The following is a 17,368-nucleotide window of genomic DNA, read 5'->3' on the forward strand; positions in this document are numbered from 1 at the left end:
AATCCCCCACTTGCTTGAGGTAAATGTCAGTGGAAGGTTTGCAAAGGCAAGGAAACAAGAACACAACTTTCAAATACCTCCTAACTAAGAAAATGCACTGTGCCACCCTGGTCATGCGCAGACAGCATGCAAAAAAACAAGCCTACCCAGTAAATCTGAAACCCAGACCATGGAATGGACAAGGGGATTGCACCCCATCCACAGCTATGAGAAGGTAAACTAGGTTTTTGGGGGTTGTTTGTTTTTGGAGTTTTTTTCCCCTAAAAAGCAATCTGCACCAGAGGATAAAAAACACTCCCACTTACAGAAGAAACAGAAGTTGGCTTTGAGAATCTCATCCCATTGCTAGAGTGTGAATTAATAATTGAGCTTGGTATTTCTAGAGTTCAGATGCTGATTTCCACATAATTTTAACCAAACACTAAAAACAAGTCTTCTTCCTTCACCTTATAACTTCTAATGTGCATGGCCCATTTATAGCAAAAATCATTTAACTTTCATTAAAGCAAAGGAAATTGTACTTTATTGGCAGTATAGGCAGTGACTAGAAAAGACCTTGCTACATGTAGCCAGTTGCACCACAAAAAATGAGTTTTGTAATTTAGTTACTGACCTTTGCAACCCATCCAATGTTACAGAAAAAATTTAGGAACCTTTGCAACTGTTATGAATCATAGCAAAGAACTCTTAAGCATCATTCTCTTGTTTATCTAAGTCCACAACTGAGTGAATAGAAGAAAAGGAACAAAGTCTTGTTTTCCCAATTTAATTTCAGTTTCTACCTCCAAACAGCAATTCATATGCCAACAATCAACATGCACACACATGTCCAAGTCAGTCAGTCTGATGTGCCTGGGCAAGAGAGGAAAGAGGCACAAGCACAGAATTCCACTAATCTCAGCAGGGTGCAAGATTCATTTGCATGAATGTAATCCATTTTACAGCAATACACTGGCTGCCAGTGCAAATATATTCTCCAGATGCAGACACACTGAGGCCTCCATCACTGTTCTGCCTCCTCCCTCAGAAGGAGAACATGGTAAAAGACAGGAAACTCAGCAACACGGTAAAAGACAGGAGCAGCAACTGCAAAATGCACATAAAGGAACATTGCTTTTGGTGCTGCTACATCTGCAAAAGAGAAGGCAACAGGCTGCATTTAGCTAGCACATAAACCAATTTCACAAAAATGAGGTTCTGCTAGACAAAGAAGCTTAAAACGTAACCTGAGGCAAAAAGGCAAGCACATAATTCCACGACCTAAAGTACAAATATCATCTGAAGACTTACTTTTTGTTAGTTTACCCTCCCTGGCATTGGATTTATATTCAACAGTTCAGCCTCAGCTTCACTGAAACAATTCACAGGAATAGGAGGATTAAAAGTATCCTTACGCATAAGCACTACTCCCCAAACCTCACTATTCAGACCACCAGCTTGCAAAACATTTCTCCGTGCTTCAAACAACTGCTAAGATGACCCAGTCAATACCAATCACAGTATTTTAGAAGAATGAAAAAGTAAAATACTTTTTTAAAAAACATACACACCTCTAAACGCTCAGGAATGAAGAGGTATTTATTACCAGTACTAGCAAGAAGCTGTCCTGTAACAGCACACAGCTCCTCTGACAGATATTAGCTCCCAAAACACCTGCCTATCTTAAGAACTGATTTGGCTTGCTCTGTGCTTACCTTCATCACAATTCTTTTGGTGGTTCTTGACAGACCACTGAACACAGTATGGATGGTATGGGAGTAGCATAATAAATCTGATATGTGATTTTTTTTTTTCCCCCCTAACACTACAAACAAATGAAGCAGTCCGCTCAAGACAACACAGCCACCTTCCCTGTGTTTATACTAAAAGCAGTCATGTTTCCTAACACAGAAGGCATCTGTTACCAGTCGAGAAATCTGCTTGTCAGTAATTCACTTTGCTCACAGCACAGGCTGCGTGGCTATGGTTAGGCAATACTAAAAACACTTGGAAGATTAAAGCAGTATGTGGGCAGCACAGACTAATAACGTTCTCTGCTGTGTTTCAGACAAAGCAAGTCACACTGTGTCAGCTGACAGTTATCACCCACTCACAGCAACAGGAATTTCTAAAAATCAAATACAGAGCCCTGCTGCTTTGGTAGAATATAATTTTGTCTTGTTGTTTACAGCTTTAGCGAGAGGGGGAAAAATATAATCATTCATCAAGCCTTTTCCAAAGCTTTTCAATACACACAATTGCACTCTTAACTTTGTTATAGATAAAAATTGGTCCAGCCAAATTAAAAACGAAAAAAAAAAAATTTATTTAAGATCAAATTGTCTCTGAGCCAGCCACAAGGAAAAGGACAGTCCGAGCCAGGGATCGGCGCTGGGTGCGGCACAGAGCGGGCAGCCTCGGCAGGGGTTCCCCCAGGCACACACCACCCCTGGTACAAGCAGTTCTTACAGGAAATATTCTGCCCGAGGCCGGGATTTCAGCAGTCTTTTCTTCCCATTCAAAGTCCCACATACTCATCAAGCCTCTTTTCTCTGTGCTGGGGTAGAACAATTCGGGGTCCAGTGGGGTGGTGATGCATCTTCTTGATGGAGTTAGGGGAACGCGGCTGATCGCAGAGATCCCAATCTCGAGTCCTTGCCGGGATGATCAGCGCCTGTATCACCCCGAGAGAAACGACCCATCTCCGGGCCAGCCACATGGATTGCAAATGAGGTTTTGTCAGAAACCGGTTTTCGAATATGTGGGGTCAGCTCCCAGTGCTGGCGTGTGTGCTTCCAACAACATCAAATATTACACATATCATACTATACTGGCACGAATTACATTCATTACATATAACGCCTCCAAAATGCTACAGCAGTGATATTCCCAATGTATATTCCTTTCTCTCATAAAACACATAATGTGATCTGCTGACTAATCTAGATACGAAGAGCAATCCTCACAGATAAAATGTTAAGTCTAGAACAACTGCAACAAAGTAATTTGTTAGATTTAGATCCAAAAATTATTTTAAACCTCCAGAGATGTTTACTTTACAAGGCAAACCTAAGCCACACTAAAATTCCAAGTTCAGCCAATACTGCCACCATATAAAATCCTGATTCCCTGCCCCTCCCAAAATCCACAACCATTACTCAACCTACTCAGTGGAGCAAATAGCCACACAGCAAACCACCAGCAAATCTTCAGCTCAATCCTGTAATCTTGTACCACACACCAAGAAGTAAATAGGTTTAAACCTTCAATCTGCCTTGCCAGAGCATTTACAAATGCCAGCGTGGGGGCAGTCAGGAGGTGGCAGGAGAACAAGCAAAAGCTTTCCAATGAATGTGCCCATGGAAACACAGCACCCCTCTAGTGCCAGCCTACACCAGCAGCACACCTGAAGCTGCTTTACACACTGAAAGATGAAGCTGGGGAACAGGGGCACAACTGAGGCAAGAGGAAAAGAAAGTCACTTGCCATGCTGTTGGCTTCTCCACCGCTGTTCTTCAATACAAAGTATTACATCTATATGAAGCTGGTGAAGCAAATGGACAAAGAATTTGCTGAGGAGCATGAAATTTTAAAATACAGCAAGAGATGTACTTTGGTCTATGACTTGTTTTGATAAGACTCAATTCTATTCCATCAAGACCAAAGATATATCAAAAAGCATCATTCAATACATGGTGCCATTAAAAACAACTGTCATTCTTTGAGGATGCTCAATCATTATGTGTTTTTGTGAAGGTAAAAGGCACTCTAATCGCTGACCAGGAAAAATTCAGAGATATTCTTAGGACCTTCTAAAAATGGAACAATTAAGAGGCAACTACAGATTGCTCTTTCCACATCCCAGAGAAAACAGTGACCACCAAAGGGGTCCTAATGCTCAGAAGAGTATCTGGGTGCCATCCATCAAATCTTCAGGTGAAGAGGCTGAGCTGGTACAGCAAAAAACAAGAGAAACTGACAATGTGATGCTCTTACAGGCTAATCTGCTCCTGGAAACACAGTGGTCCTGCTGGTGACTCAGGAACTCCATGCAAGCATGTGGCATTTCGCAATTTTGCCTCAAAAAGAACAGACAAGCTTCTCTTAAGGAACACTAGTATCGTTTATTTAATTCTGCTGCAGTTCAGATGAGCAGAGAAACATTTGCTCATTCTTTGAAGAAACCTGAGGATTAATCAACAAAAGGGTATTTCTTTTAACTGAAAGAGTTTGTGATGAAAGACAAATATCATTAAAAGGTATCCCTGTTTCACCAGAAAAATAATGGCAAGTAACAAATCTCAGAACTCAATGGAAAACATGGCCAAAGCCAGACAGAATTCTTAAGACATCTTCTTTTGGGACCCTTATTTTATACCGTGCCGAAGACTCAAAGACCTCAAAGAATATTTCAAGCAGAAGCTGCTCCACTGTAAGCACTAAAAAACAACCCCTCAGAGAAGAACAAATCCCCAGCCTGTTGGGAAGGGTTTCATGTTTCAGTGACCAGGGTTTAGTCTATTACTGCATCACAAACTACAACTTAGGAAGACTCGTCAGAAACACACACAGGCATTTCCAAAGCCCAAACAAGGACACAGCAATTCAGAAGAGCTCCACTCCAGGTCTCTATACCTCACACTCATGCCACACTTTTGGCCAAGCCACTACTTCTGTGTGGATGAGTTGCATCCAAAACACCATGTAAGTGCTCAGAACTCAAGAGTAACATTCTCAAAGTGGACAATCCACATTTTTGGGAATAAGCTACATGGTCATCAAGAACCTCTTCTGAACTCCCCACTTGACTAACATCACCAATCCTTTGGCATAAAAGCTCTACACCGCACAACTGTAATTTAAGGAGCTATTCAAGCTATGATTCATGGAATATTTTCAGCTCCACTGGATTTCCTAAACCAACAGAACTACACTAAAGACTTGTAAAAGGCAAGCAGAATTCAGTACTGCTCCCACAGCAATTCAAAAGCTGTAACAGAGGATGACAGAAGTTCTACCAATTTCATTTTCTTCATGTAGAAGCTACAAAGGATACATTTGCCTGGCCTTGCTTCCATGTGAAGTATTTATTTCTACTCAGAAAAAAAAAAAAAAAAGCTACTAATAATAAAACAAAATCAGCAAAACAGAAGTTCCAAAGAGTCCATATTTTCATTTATACAAACCAGTCAGAATGCCAGTCAATGACACTGTACAACAGAAGTCTTGACAATGCAAACTCAAACTACAAATATTTTTAGTTACTGGCACTGAGGAGAAACACAACTCAATTATTCAGAGAATTTCAATACATTTATGCTAGTTCTGCCCCACTGACCTCAGGCTGATTGAAGTAGCAACTGAACAGATGAGGTAGTTTCTGCTTCAACATACACAGGTGCTTGACAAAAGGTACCAACTGAAAGGCAAGGATCTCTTACCTAGTTCAAGGAAAATCTGCTTGAAGCAGCTGACTGCAAACAAAGCATGAACTCCACATTCTGACTTAAAGCAATAGCTTTAAAGATAGGACAGGAAACAGAGGGCAAAGGAAATGTTACAAGTAAGCTTCATCTAAAAGCCATCAATTTTCCAAACATAAGGAGAATGCAGTGGAAGAGAGACAGATCCTTTTCTAAGATATCCATCTCTTTACTAATATTTAAGAAATGCAGAGAAGAGCATGAGGACAGGATGCAGGGTCTTCACTGATCTTATCCTCAAAAGCATTATTGGTTAAACCTCAAGTTAAAGCTCAGTTGGATTACACCAAAGTAAGTGAAAACAACACTAGACACTACCACTACAGTTCAACAGATCCCTCATTAACATCTTAAAACTAAGTTTATAAAAATATTTAGTGACTATGCAAACTTTCTTTAATAAAGCTACTGATCAGTTTCATCTGAACAGGACCTTGCCTGTGCTGCAGTTTATTCACTATACACAATAAGCCACAAGTCATGCTTTCCTGTTACTTCACAGCACGTTCAAGTATTGGGAAGCCCATTAGTCATTCCGAGCAGGAATTTATCCACCCCAGGGTGCAAAACCTGTCAGAACAAGTAATCAGAATAATCTTAGCTGACCCAAACTTCCCAGTTGCTTTCTACTACCTCTCAAAAAAACAGATACACACAACTCTCTGTAACATCAACAGATGCAAGGCAAAACTCAAAGTCTTAATGCAAAAGAAACATGTAATTTGATCCCCCCCCCCCTTCTAACAGAAGATTTTGGAAGCCTTACAAAACAAATATCTTATCTGAGGAGACAGAACTTGCAGTTTGGGGAATATTTTTACTTCTATTTAGTAATCCAAGAGTAATAGAACCTATTTAATACACTTTGTCTGCTCCCTCCCATACCTCCACACAGACCAAGTTTCAGGAACTGAATGGGCCCCTCCATTTGCTACACCACTTCATAGCATAAAAAAAAAGAGAGGAAGCCACCACCATCTTTCTTTGGTGACAAATATACTCTTTATTCAGGGAACATCTTAAACTTTTATACATATTGTGACTTTTCTCCACTTCCAGGAATGGCACTTGTTTTCAGTCTCCAGTTACATTTCAGTCTAAAAGAAAATATCTTCATTTTCTTTTTTCATAAGAAAAAACCCTGAGAGACTGATTATAGCAATATACAACAAAGAAGTGATGAGCATATAATTTGCTTTGGGTTTTGTGGTTTGTTTCCTTAAAAATGTTCCTTGCTCTGGATACAATGTGCAGCCTGTCTACATCCACACCATATTTCTTAGCCTTCACACTGAATACTCCTACATGTGAATTTGTATAGCTAAACATATCTACTACATATAATAAAATAGATATTTATTTTAAAAGTTTAAATCAGATCAAGGTATTTCTTAGTTAAAAAAAAGAAATTAAAATTCCAGGGTTGAACTCTGATCTCCAGTAAAGAGGACGCTAAGTAATGACTGCAATATCTGGATAATATTTGCTACATTCACCACTTGCTGTTTAAGCAATGTTGACTCCATATCACGGAAACCAAATGTGGAGTTCAATCTACAAAACCTCTTTTTTTCCTCCCCTCCCACCCCATTTACCAGGGCCTATGCTTTCAACACCAGAGCAACACTCATTTCAAGTGAGGCACCAGGGAAGGCTACTTTTTGGGGAAAGGCATGGGGGGTTTGGGGACAACACCCTCAAAGCTTTCCTTTGCTGCCCTCCACCTCCAGCAGCTGCATTCACAACAAGCAGGACAGCCTCATTTTACTTGCCAAGGACAATCACCAGCTTCCAAGCCACAGGACAAGATGGCTCTTTGTGGCCACGTAGACAGCTCAATCACCATGTAATTTATCTCTTTACCTCCTTTCTGGTAAAGAAACACACTCGTGAAACTTGCAAAACCCATCTAGACGATAAACCTCTAAGGCAGCACTGGCAAATCTTACAGATGTGACAAAACAGCCTTCGCCAATGGCTCACAATCCCAGCCACTTCAGCAGTCAGTGTCTCACCCAAATACACAGGAACAATTAATGCTTCAGGAGTTAGAGCAAGTAGGTTTGTAGAGCACCCTGCACATGCTACCACACCACAGGGAAAAGACTAAAAGACAAAAACCAATGCTGCTTCAGGACAAGCCCACGCTTGAACAGCTCCAGCCCTTCCCCCCAAAGCCAGTGCTCTGGCAGGTCGTGAGAAAGCCTCCACTGTCTCGCCCAAATCTCTGTGTCTGCCCCTGGGGAAGGAGGAAAAACAGGCTTTCCACCTCTCAAGATGATGCCAAGAACAACACTGTGCCATTAAGAGATCAGGGCAACAAAGGCTGTGAAGGGACGCAGTCAGTGCTCCTTCCAACACAGACCTCAGTCTCTGCAACAGCTAATTAAAACATGCCAGCAGAATTAGAAGGTGCAAAGCTTAGACGCAAACACTTCCTAACCTGTGCCTTCAGTAAAATGAGAAACATAGCTCCTGATGGAAACAACATGACAACACAGGAAACTGCCACCTGAACGGGCTGACAGTACAGCATGACTGGCTGCACATGCAGCACAGCTCAGATTAAACAGCACCACACAGCTGAACTACACCTTCCCTTCCCACCTGCCCCAGCTGGACAGGCTCCTTCAGCTGAACACTCCCCTGTTTTGCAGGAGCAGACCACTGATATGACCTAATCAAAATATCCTTTGCAAGCTCAGCATGATGGACACTTGGCAAAGAAAGCTGCCCTGCAGTCTTCCAGGAGTCATCTCACCAATTGCTTTCCAAGAGTCATCTCACTAATTGCTTTCCATTAGTTTCAAGTCAGACAACTCTTTTGATGAACCTTCCTCCTCCACAGGCTTGCCATGCAGCCAAACTGAAGTAACTTAGTACTCAGGGCAGGGTAGAAAGCTTTGCTGTTTTTACCCTTTATTCGATACAGCCACACCACTGCTGTCATATTTCACCTCCCATGGAGTCCCCTGAGCCCAGCTGTTGAGGGAAAAGCAATATGCATCCAAAGAATCAGCTCCATTCCCTGGCAGTCAGAAGGCTGCTGTCACCGAAGCCCAACCTCTCAGATGCCTTCCTTCAGATCCAAGTCACTTGAGACTATTCCCTTTGTTTTCTACTCCAGAAGTTTCTAGACGTCAGTGAACATATTTCAGCACCCATTTTATGCCCAAGAAAGACTACATAACTTGCCAAGCTGAACAAATGAGGTTTTAAAAAATACTAAAATTCACAAAATTCTGCTGCCTCCAAATACTCTGCTTCATCCTGTAGCTGCAAGGGCAGCAACGCAAACACCTGACTTTGTTACCTTCAGGTCCATCAATTATTTAGAGAAAGCTCCTTTCCAGAGAGACTCAAGCATCAATCATTTAGTCTTTGAGCAGGAAACAAAAACTGTTAAAAGAGGAAAAGAGATTTCTGGAAAGGGCTGTTGGGCCACATGAACATATTTGGGCTTGTACACAACCAACCTGCCTGAAACAGAACAATAATGCCAAAATAAAACAGCCCCTAAAGCCAAAAGCTCACATGCACGCACAAGCTCATCAAGTGCCAGAGCAAATTAGTACCAAAGAGCCCCAGGCCCATCAGGGGGTTTCAGGACAGCTCTTCCCATGGAAGACCTTTATCAGTTTGGTATAAATTCCTGTTCTCTAGCCCAGGAACATAAAACAGGCAGAAGTTCTTTTCTAATACCACAGAAGCTCTTTTACAATACCAAGACAACATTCAACAGTGCTTACTACAGAGATCAAGGGGAAGCAGAGCCCTGTTTATTACACCCTCACCTTTCCCACTCAGGTTCAGATTAAGGATGAAGTCAGGCCTAAGATTTTCAGCTTTTGCACAGCTTCTAAAGACAACGGCACAGAAAGAGTTCTCCGAAGAAACACAGATAAAGTATTCACCTTAGATAAGAGCAGAAATTCCTCCACTCACATGTATCATACATAGTGGTACAATGAAAAGGACAAAACACTGTTGCTTGGCTCCGAAAGAGTTCAAAAAAGACAGGAAACTCTGAAGCAAAACAAGTGCTGATCCCTCCCAGCTGCCAAACAGAGGCTGAGGCACACTTTGGACCAGAAAAGAAAATAAACCTATTTTTAAACCCAGTTAAGAGCTCTGGGTTTGGATATAGTTCCTATTGTGGCCAGCATATTTTATTTTCATTTGTTAAAGGTTTTCTGCACAAGTGATAACAGAATTCACACGTGAATAATCAAGCAGAGTGGTTCCTCTATCTGAGGGCTTCAGTGTTAAGATTTATGTCAGATTGATCAAAAAGTTTAGCAAAACCCTGGCCATTCAAGGCAGTTGTTTCAACTGCAAACATCACAATCTCTTATGCAGTCAATTTTTAAGGATCACCACTTTTGCAGGTGATCCTCAACACCTGCACTTTGCTATTATCCTCACCTGTAACAATCTTCAAAATAGAAGAATTTGATCTAAACTGTTACTCTTTAAAACCCACACATAGCTAACCTTGATAAGCTTTAGTCTGACTTTATCTGAGCTACTTCAGCTTGAAGCAAAATGTAAACCACAGCACGTTCATGGATTTTGTGAACTGCAGCCCTCTTACCCTTAGAAATGCACCACAGGTGGCAAAGCATGAAAGTCTGTTCTACCAAAAAACAGGAAGTTATGACACAGGAAGCCACAATGCAAAGCAACATGGCACAGAGGGCTCACAAATAAAGTGTGTCCAAAATCCACAGATTTTTCCATACCCCAGCCAGATGAAATATTTTGTAAAATCAAAAAAATAAAGGGAGGATCTGTGGAACAGTTTTGACAATCACTCTGTGAACTCCACTTCACCTCACATACACCCCAATGAGAATTCTGAACACAGGGAGATCAAAGCAAGAGTTTAATTTATTCACACTTATCAGTGCTCAAACTGTACCACACCTAATCCACAATGAGAAACTTGACAGACTATGAGAATCCATTGTAGTAGTTTGTCAGCAGAAAAATTCCTCTTTTTTCCAAACACATGTTTACAGGTAATGGCACATTAGTAACGACCCACTAAAGATTCATAAACTAAATAAAAATACTTTTTAAGAAAATCAGAAGTCAGTCTCACAACAATCCAATATTCTTCAGCTATTCATTAGAAACATACAATAAACTCATTCATCATCCAGATATAACCAAATTCATAAGACACAATTTTCTTGCTACACCCAAGAGCAAAAAGTGATACCTTCAATACCAAAGAAAGTACCCCAGTTAAACAGCATCTTAGGGCTTAGAGCAAGGGCTTTTTATCGTCCTTTCATTAAGTATTACAAGGCCTAACGCCAGTAAAAGGCAGCCCAGAGCACACTCCCTTGCAGTGCTGTCAGGTATGTCACCCATGGGAATGCTCTGCACAGACACCGCTCCTAGCAAAAGATCACACATTTTCCTTCTTTTCTGCCACCCTCCTGCTTCCTACAAGGAGGCAGGAAGGACAGGAAAGAGGCTTTGGAAACAATAAGATTAGTGTGTCTACAATGCACTAAATGTCGGACAAAATCTGTGCCCAGAAACAACAACAAGACTGAAGTGAGTTTTCTTCTGATTTGGGGACTGGAGATAACGAAACAACAAAAAGGAAGCTACAAAGGAAGATAACTGGATCGACTTACAAAAAAAACAACACACAGAGCACACACCACCCAGAAAACCAGCTTTCCATTACTGTGATTTAGACACAGACTGCACCTTCAGCAAGTCCACCTATGAACAAAATCAACAAACATAAACCAAAATGCCAACTGTGTAACTTACTTGCACATTGTTTTTTCAATATAAATAAACTTACAAACTTCTGGAAAGCTATTTCTAAAAAATCCTGTTTCAGTGGCATTATAGTTTTGAACAAGACAACCTTCTAAGGACAGGCAACAACACTATATTCCATCCTCCAAGAACAGAGCTAAAAGGATATAGATCACACACTTAAAGTATTTTATCCATTATCATTAACCAAAGGATAAAGAACACCACTCTACGAACAAAAGTATCCTGAATTCCTCCAAAAAAAACCAAGACACACAAACCAAATCAAAACCTGCAAAAGCAGTTTCCACCATAGCTCGTTCCTACTTCACACTAATGACTAGACTTGAATTCCCACCAGATCTCTTCTCTCTGCACACAATTCTTCTGTCAAACAGATAGTGCTAGCACCTCAACCTTCCACACCAAAAGCATGTCAAGTATCACACATTTATTGTGAGCATAAAGTGTCTCAGTACTGATGTCTTACTCCCTGTTGGAGATAGCCAGAAACGAGATGGATCATCTCACCAGAGAGCACTTATTAACACCGTGTCCTTCCATTTTATCCAGAGTTCTAGGTCACAAGGCTTATGTCACTGTAACAAACAAAAACCCAACGAAACTAAAAAGCAGTGCTGGAAGAATTTTGTCCTGCCAGTTATTTTAAAATATCCTTCATACCTCCACCACCACTTCCTTGGAAGATCCATCAAAAAGAGGAAAAAACACCCAACAACTACCTTATTTTACAGCATGGGTTAGGATTCTTTGTGGGGTTTTATTCCTTTCTTTTTTTTATTCAGAGTGCCTCAGAATGAAATCGCTAAATCTACACAGAGCACAGAAGATAAAGCAAGAGCCAAAACAAAACTGACCATGGAGCATCACCTCTGGTACTCCCACGCTCCACGGCCGGGCCTGTTACGGCAGGAGGCTGAAAGGGTGCCAGAGAGGTCGCTCATTACGACAGCCGACAGGCCATTAAAGTTAAAATATTTTAAAAATTAAGTTACGGGCCTCAATCCTTACACTCGCTGCGCCGCTGCCCCCTCTGAACAGCCTGGGCTCAGGGCAGGGTCCGGCAGCAGCGGGGCGGCGGCGGAGAACGGAGCGGGCGGACTGCCTGCAGCACTCCGAAAGGCCTTCTTCTACTATTTTAATTTTTGTTATTATTACTATTTTTCTCCCTCGTGGCACCTCAACGAGACAGGCTAGCCTGAGCTCCCAGAGGAAGCCTCACCCGGCCTCCCCGGCTTCCTTGAATGGACAAGGACAATGGCAGGGGCTCGCCGCGGCCCCGCGCTGCCGGGAACCGCGGGCAGCCGGGGCTGCTCCCCGCCCGGCTCGCCGGCCCCGGGGATGCTGCGGGGAGCCGCTCCGGGGAGAGGGGTACAAATGCCGGCCTTCCAAGGCAGGGAGAGCAAAGGGGCACGGCGGACCCCCGGGGCGGCCGGGCGGGCAGGGACTCACCGGGGCAGCAGCCTGCTCGCTAAGTTTCGCCGAGCGGGCGGTCGAAGGTCCCTCCGCTGCCGCGGCTAGTCCATGGAGCCGGAGCCTGCTCCCCGCGTCCGCTCGGCCGGAGCGCCAGGCGTGCCCGCCGGGCGTGCCCTTGCGCCGAGCCGGCCCGCCGGGCCCAGGCAGCGCGGAAATGAGCCCCGGCCACGCCCGCCCGCCGCGCTCCGCACAAAGGGGCGTGCAGGAAGCGCGGCTCTGCTCCGCACCCCGCCCGGCGCTCCCCCCGCCCCGGCCGGCCCCGCGCCTTCGCCGGCTCGGGCTCGCTGGGGCTCCGCCCGGCCCGCCGCGGCCGCGCCGCTCACCCGCGGGGCTCCGCGGCACGAACCGGCGCGTCAGACACAGCGCATGCTGAGCCACGCTGAAGGCACGGCCCGACCTACCTGGAGAGCCGGAAGGCGAAGGAAAGACATAAAACACAATGACCCTGAAGAGTCTTTTGAGTCTTCAGGCGTCCCAGGGCTTTTACACCTCCCGAGAAAGACGCTGGGCAGGGAGGGCTGAGCGTTAAAAGCCGTGTAGTTAGCGGGTGATAGCTCCCACCTGAGGCAGCCGCCGCCTGGCAGGTGGGAAATGCTCCCCTGCCGACTCGCTCGGCTCCCGGCATCCACGCTCCCCTTCTGTTCCCTTTCCACACCTTCTGATCTCTCTTGACACAGGGAAACGCTTCTGTCACCTTCATTCCCTTGCTCATACATAGAGCGAAACTAATGTCTCGCTAACTATGAAAATACATTTGTGGCAGGAAGGTAAGGCCAAGGGAGGTAGTGCAGCACCACACGGCTGCCTCATTGTCTGCAGTTTCTTCACCCGCTCCAGCTCTTGGACTTTGAGGAATCCTTTATTCCCCCAGATCAGGAACGAGCCCGCTCACAAAGACAGCAGCAATCGCACTGAACTGAAAGGAACTGTTGAGCAATCAAAGGTGTGAGCTTAGCACTTCTCTAGTGTGCTAATTCTCCACTCGTCAAAGCTGACTACCAAAAGCCTGCTAGAATTAATGGCGAATGCACAGCACCCCTCACCCAGCCCCTTCTGAGGTCTGACAAAGCCGATACACACCAGTGTGTCACCCACTCACCGCTCACATGATCAAGATTCCTTCACATTTCCCACGCGCAGTTGTTTAAATAAATGAAGGGTTTGGTTTGTTTTGGGTTTTTGTTTGTTGCTGGTGTTTGTTTTTTTTTTTTTTTTTTTTTTTTTTTTAAGAGGGGGACCATTTACCAGCCTCCCCCAAGCTTGCTCAAGCCTTCTTACAAACCAAAGCAAAATTGAACTGAGTGTTAAAGCTGACAGAAGATGCCAGAAAAACTACCTGAATGTTGAGCAGAATCTAAGAGGGGAACGGGAGCTCAGAAAGGTCACTGCATTATCCGATGTTAAGAAGAACTAGAAGAGATCCTTTCTCCATCTCAGAAGTACTGAAGTAATCTCAGAGTGCTGAGTTGTGTCTTCAGAAAGTCCAGAGCCAAGGCAGAAAGCTCTAGTATTCCTTAGGAGATAGGAAGATGGTGCAATAGTAACTTCTAAGATTCAATAAGGAAAATGGGAAATTTCAGGGAAATTCAGCAGCTTTAGGATGCAAGGACTGTGGAATTAGTAAGGGCATCTGTCGATAAAATAAGTTTCTCTTGCAATTTACTGTTTGTAAAATGGTTAATGTTAGCAGTTCACAGCATAGTTGAATTGAGTGTGTTCACTGTCAGCATGGAGCTGGTTCGAACAGCTCTGTGTCCTATTTATTTGCCTTTGACATTATCTCCACACAGTGCTTCACTGTGTTGTCAAGAAAGTTGGAGTAAAAGTCTCATCCATCACAGAAACCATTAACTAAGTGCTAGAGCAAATTGGAACACTTTTAAACGACATTCACTTCAGCAGTAAGAGGTGTAATAATCCCACAGGAATGAAAATAGGATATCTGATTTTTTAAGTGAACATGTGCAGGCCGATATTCATGTATGGTTTCTTAATGTTGTTTTCTTCTGACTACTACAAAACGTTTTCTAAAATAAATGAAATCTTCATGAGGAGCAGCTGGTGGAAAATGGCCTGACCAGAGCTGTTCACCACTGTATATGTTCAACATTATCACCAAATACCATTTTTCAGTGTAAAAAAAAATTCTATTTATGGAGGGAGGCATCCAGAAATCGGAGTTACAGTTGGAATTGTCATGTGGTTTTGATAATTATGAGGTTAAGAGAGAGGGGTGTGCAAGGAAACAAAGCCCACAGAAGCGAGAGAGAGATCTTAAGCAACTTCAAATACAAAGAAATCAGCAGCTGGATCTAAAAGAGAAAGCAGAAATAATTTCAGGGAAAGCCTTTATAACACGTTCGAGATCGATTAGAAGAATAATAAATTAGGGTGAAGCTGACAGACACCCAATCAAATTCGAGGAGATCAGGCTGAATCAGTGATTTAAGTTTATCCTCAGCCCCACAGCATTTCCCCACCTCCCTCTGCTGTTAGCAGCGGCTGTCGCACCTCTCTGCTCCGGCCCCCTCGATCGAGCCCGGACAGTCCGTGAGACAAAGGCAGGAGCGGAAATTAGTACCACAAACGAGCAATAGATTACATTTGTAAGTATCGCAGTGAGACTGTTAATAATTTATTCCCTCCGCTTAGAAATATCCATATACCACAGACCGTGTCCGTCAATACAGTATATCCTTCCTCCGAGTTTCTTATTCTTGAAAGGAAAACGTCCATACAAGTGAAAAGATCGCAGGAATAGATGTCTGTTCCGACAGCTTTCTTCCAGTCGAATCGGACCCTACAGCGGTCTGCTCCTGGAACCTGTTACCCAAATCTGCTGCAGATCGGGTTCACGGCTGACCTGCACTTTGCCTGGGTAGCAGTGACATCCAGCGGTGCGGAGAGAAAGAGAAACTTGCTTTTTTTTTTTTTTTTTTTTTTTTTCCTATCACAGTGCATCACAGGAAACGCATCAGAAAATGGCAGGGATCCCTTGGCATTCCCGTCTCGTGGAGGAAATTCGCGAATGGCACCAAGGGCAGGGAATTTGGCAGCGCGGGAACAGAGAACGCGCTCGGGGAAACAAAGATGCAGAACCTAAACCACCCTCTGGGGCAGATAATCTTTCTAATGGCTCTAAAAGGACACTGCAAAGAGGAAATGCAATTGGGGATCCCTAAAGGTCAAATAAAAAGCACTTCCCGGTATTACACCTACAACAATGACTTCACAGCATTTTCATTCTTGAAATATTTTCATTAACCCCAGTTATGTGCTGAAGAAAAAATAAATGGGCTGAAAAACATGGAAAAGTTGATGGAAGAGGAATTACTACAGCAAAGCTGTGTTTCTCAAGCCCTACCCTTGCACTTTGTGCACTTTCCTACTGACCTGATCCATTTTCAACCTTAAAGATGAAGATAAATAGAATATCATACTGTGTGGGTGCAAAATGCACATTCAGAATAACAAACTTTTAATTATTAGTTTCCAATAACTAGCTGAGTGTTAAAGCATGGTGTGATATTTCATGTGCTGAGAAAATTTAGATTTTGGGTACATGCTATGTTTAAAAAAATCAAAACATTCAATGCATACAAGGAACTGGGACAGCAGAGGTAGCTGTTAGCACAACAAAATTAAGAACTGTAATTTTTTTTTTTCAGTCGGCATTCTAAATTCAGTCTGCAGTATTGGAAATTTTTTTAGATTTAATTTGTTCCTCCTTTACTATTTTGCTCTAATTTTAGTAATTTGGGTCAGCCCATTTCCAGAGGTAATTATCTGTTCCTATCTGCTATGTACCACCTATTTTCTATCCTTCCCATTTTTATTTTGGCAATATGGTGTTCAGAAGAGATAAGTCAACTCCAAGTAATCCCAAGATTGGCTTGAAAAAAATAATCATATTTATCAATTACAATTTTTCAGAACTATTTCAAATGTCATTTTGACATTCTAGGGCTCCAGATTTTTACTTGATTTTTGAAAGACATGGTTAGAAAACTTTAAAACACACATAAGCTTATATAACTTTCAAATCAATAAGTGCACTAACTGTTTATGGGAAATAATGCTGTTTAAAGCAGGAAAAGACCTGCCTGATGTGGTTTCTGTATACATTCCTCTGGGGAATCTTCCAAAGCAGAGAACTTTAATAAACTTAAAAAGACTTCATGGCTCTTTCTAAAAATGTTTTTACACTACAGGAACACTTCAGCATGTTGTAGTGTTAATGATTTATACGTTTGACAGCCATTATACAGCCAGTGAACATTCCTAATGCTGGGCACCAGAACTCCCTGCTTGTGTTGCCACTCCCCGTGGGTAGGCTGAGAGCAGGGCTGCAGCCCCATGGCAGCCTGGCATCACCCAAGGCAGCCTGGCTGGGCAGCCAGCTCTGACAGAGGGGTGGAATTCAGTTGCCTGCACACAAAATTGTAAAGAGATACTTTCCAGATTCAGCAGGTTCTACAGGCACTTCATCTGCAATTTATAGGAATTTATCTGGCTTCCATTCCATTCTCCAAGGACTGTTTATGCCTTTCACGTTTCACGTTTATGTGAAATGCACAAACAGCCCCTGGGACAAGGCCTGAAATGCAGGTCTAAGATCAGTATCT

General features: G+C 43.0%; 1 protein-coding gene across 2 annotated transcripts in view; it reads right to left on the minus strand.

The window, feature by feature from the left end:
- The window catches only part of TSPAN14 (tetraspanin 14), a 34,801-nt gene extending 21,634 nt beyond the window's left edge, over nucleotides 1-13,167 (minus strand). Inside the window, exon 1 of one of the 2 annotated variants that reach the window (XM_077784556.1) lies at nucleotides 13,145-13,167. The gene's annotated coding sequence lies outside the window, so the exon portion shown is untranslated. Of the gene's footprint in view, nucleotides 1-12,719; nucleotides 12,883-13,144 lie in introns of those variants that run through there. The other variant, XM_021526645.3, reaches the window with a different exon arrangement.
- Between the last annotated feature and the right edge of the window lie 4,201 nt (nucleotides 13,168-17,368).

Source organism: Lonchura striata, chromosome 7 (assembly GCF_046129695.1).
Source record: "Lonchura striata isolate bLonStr1 chromosome 7, bLonStr1.mat, whole genome shotgun sequence".
Taxonomy (NCBI): Eukaryota; Metazoa; Chordata; class Aves; order Passeriformes; family Estrildidae; genus Lonchura; species Lonchura striata.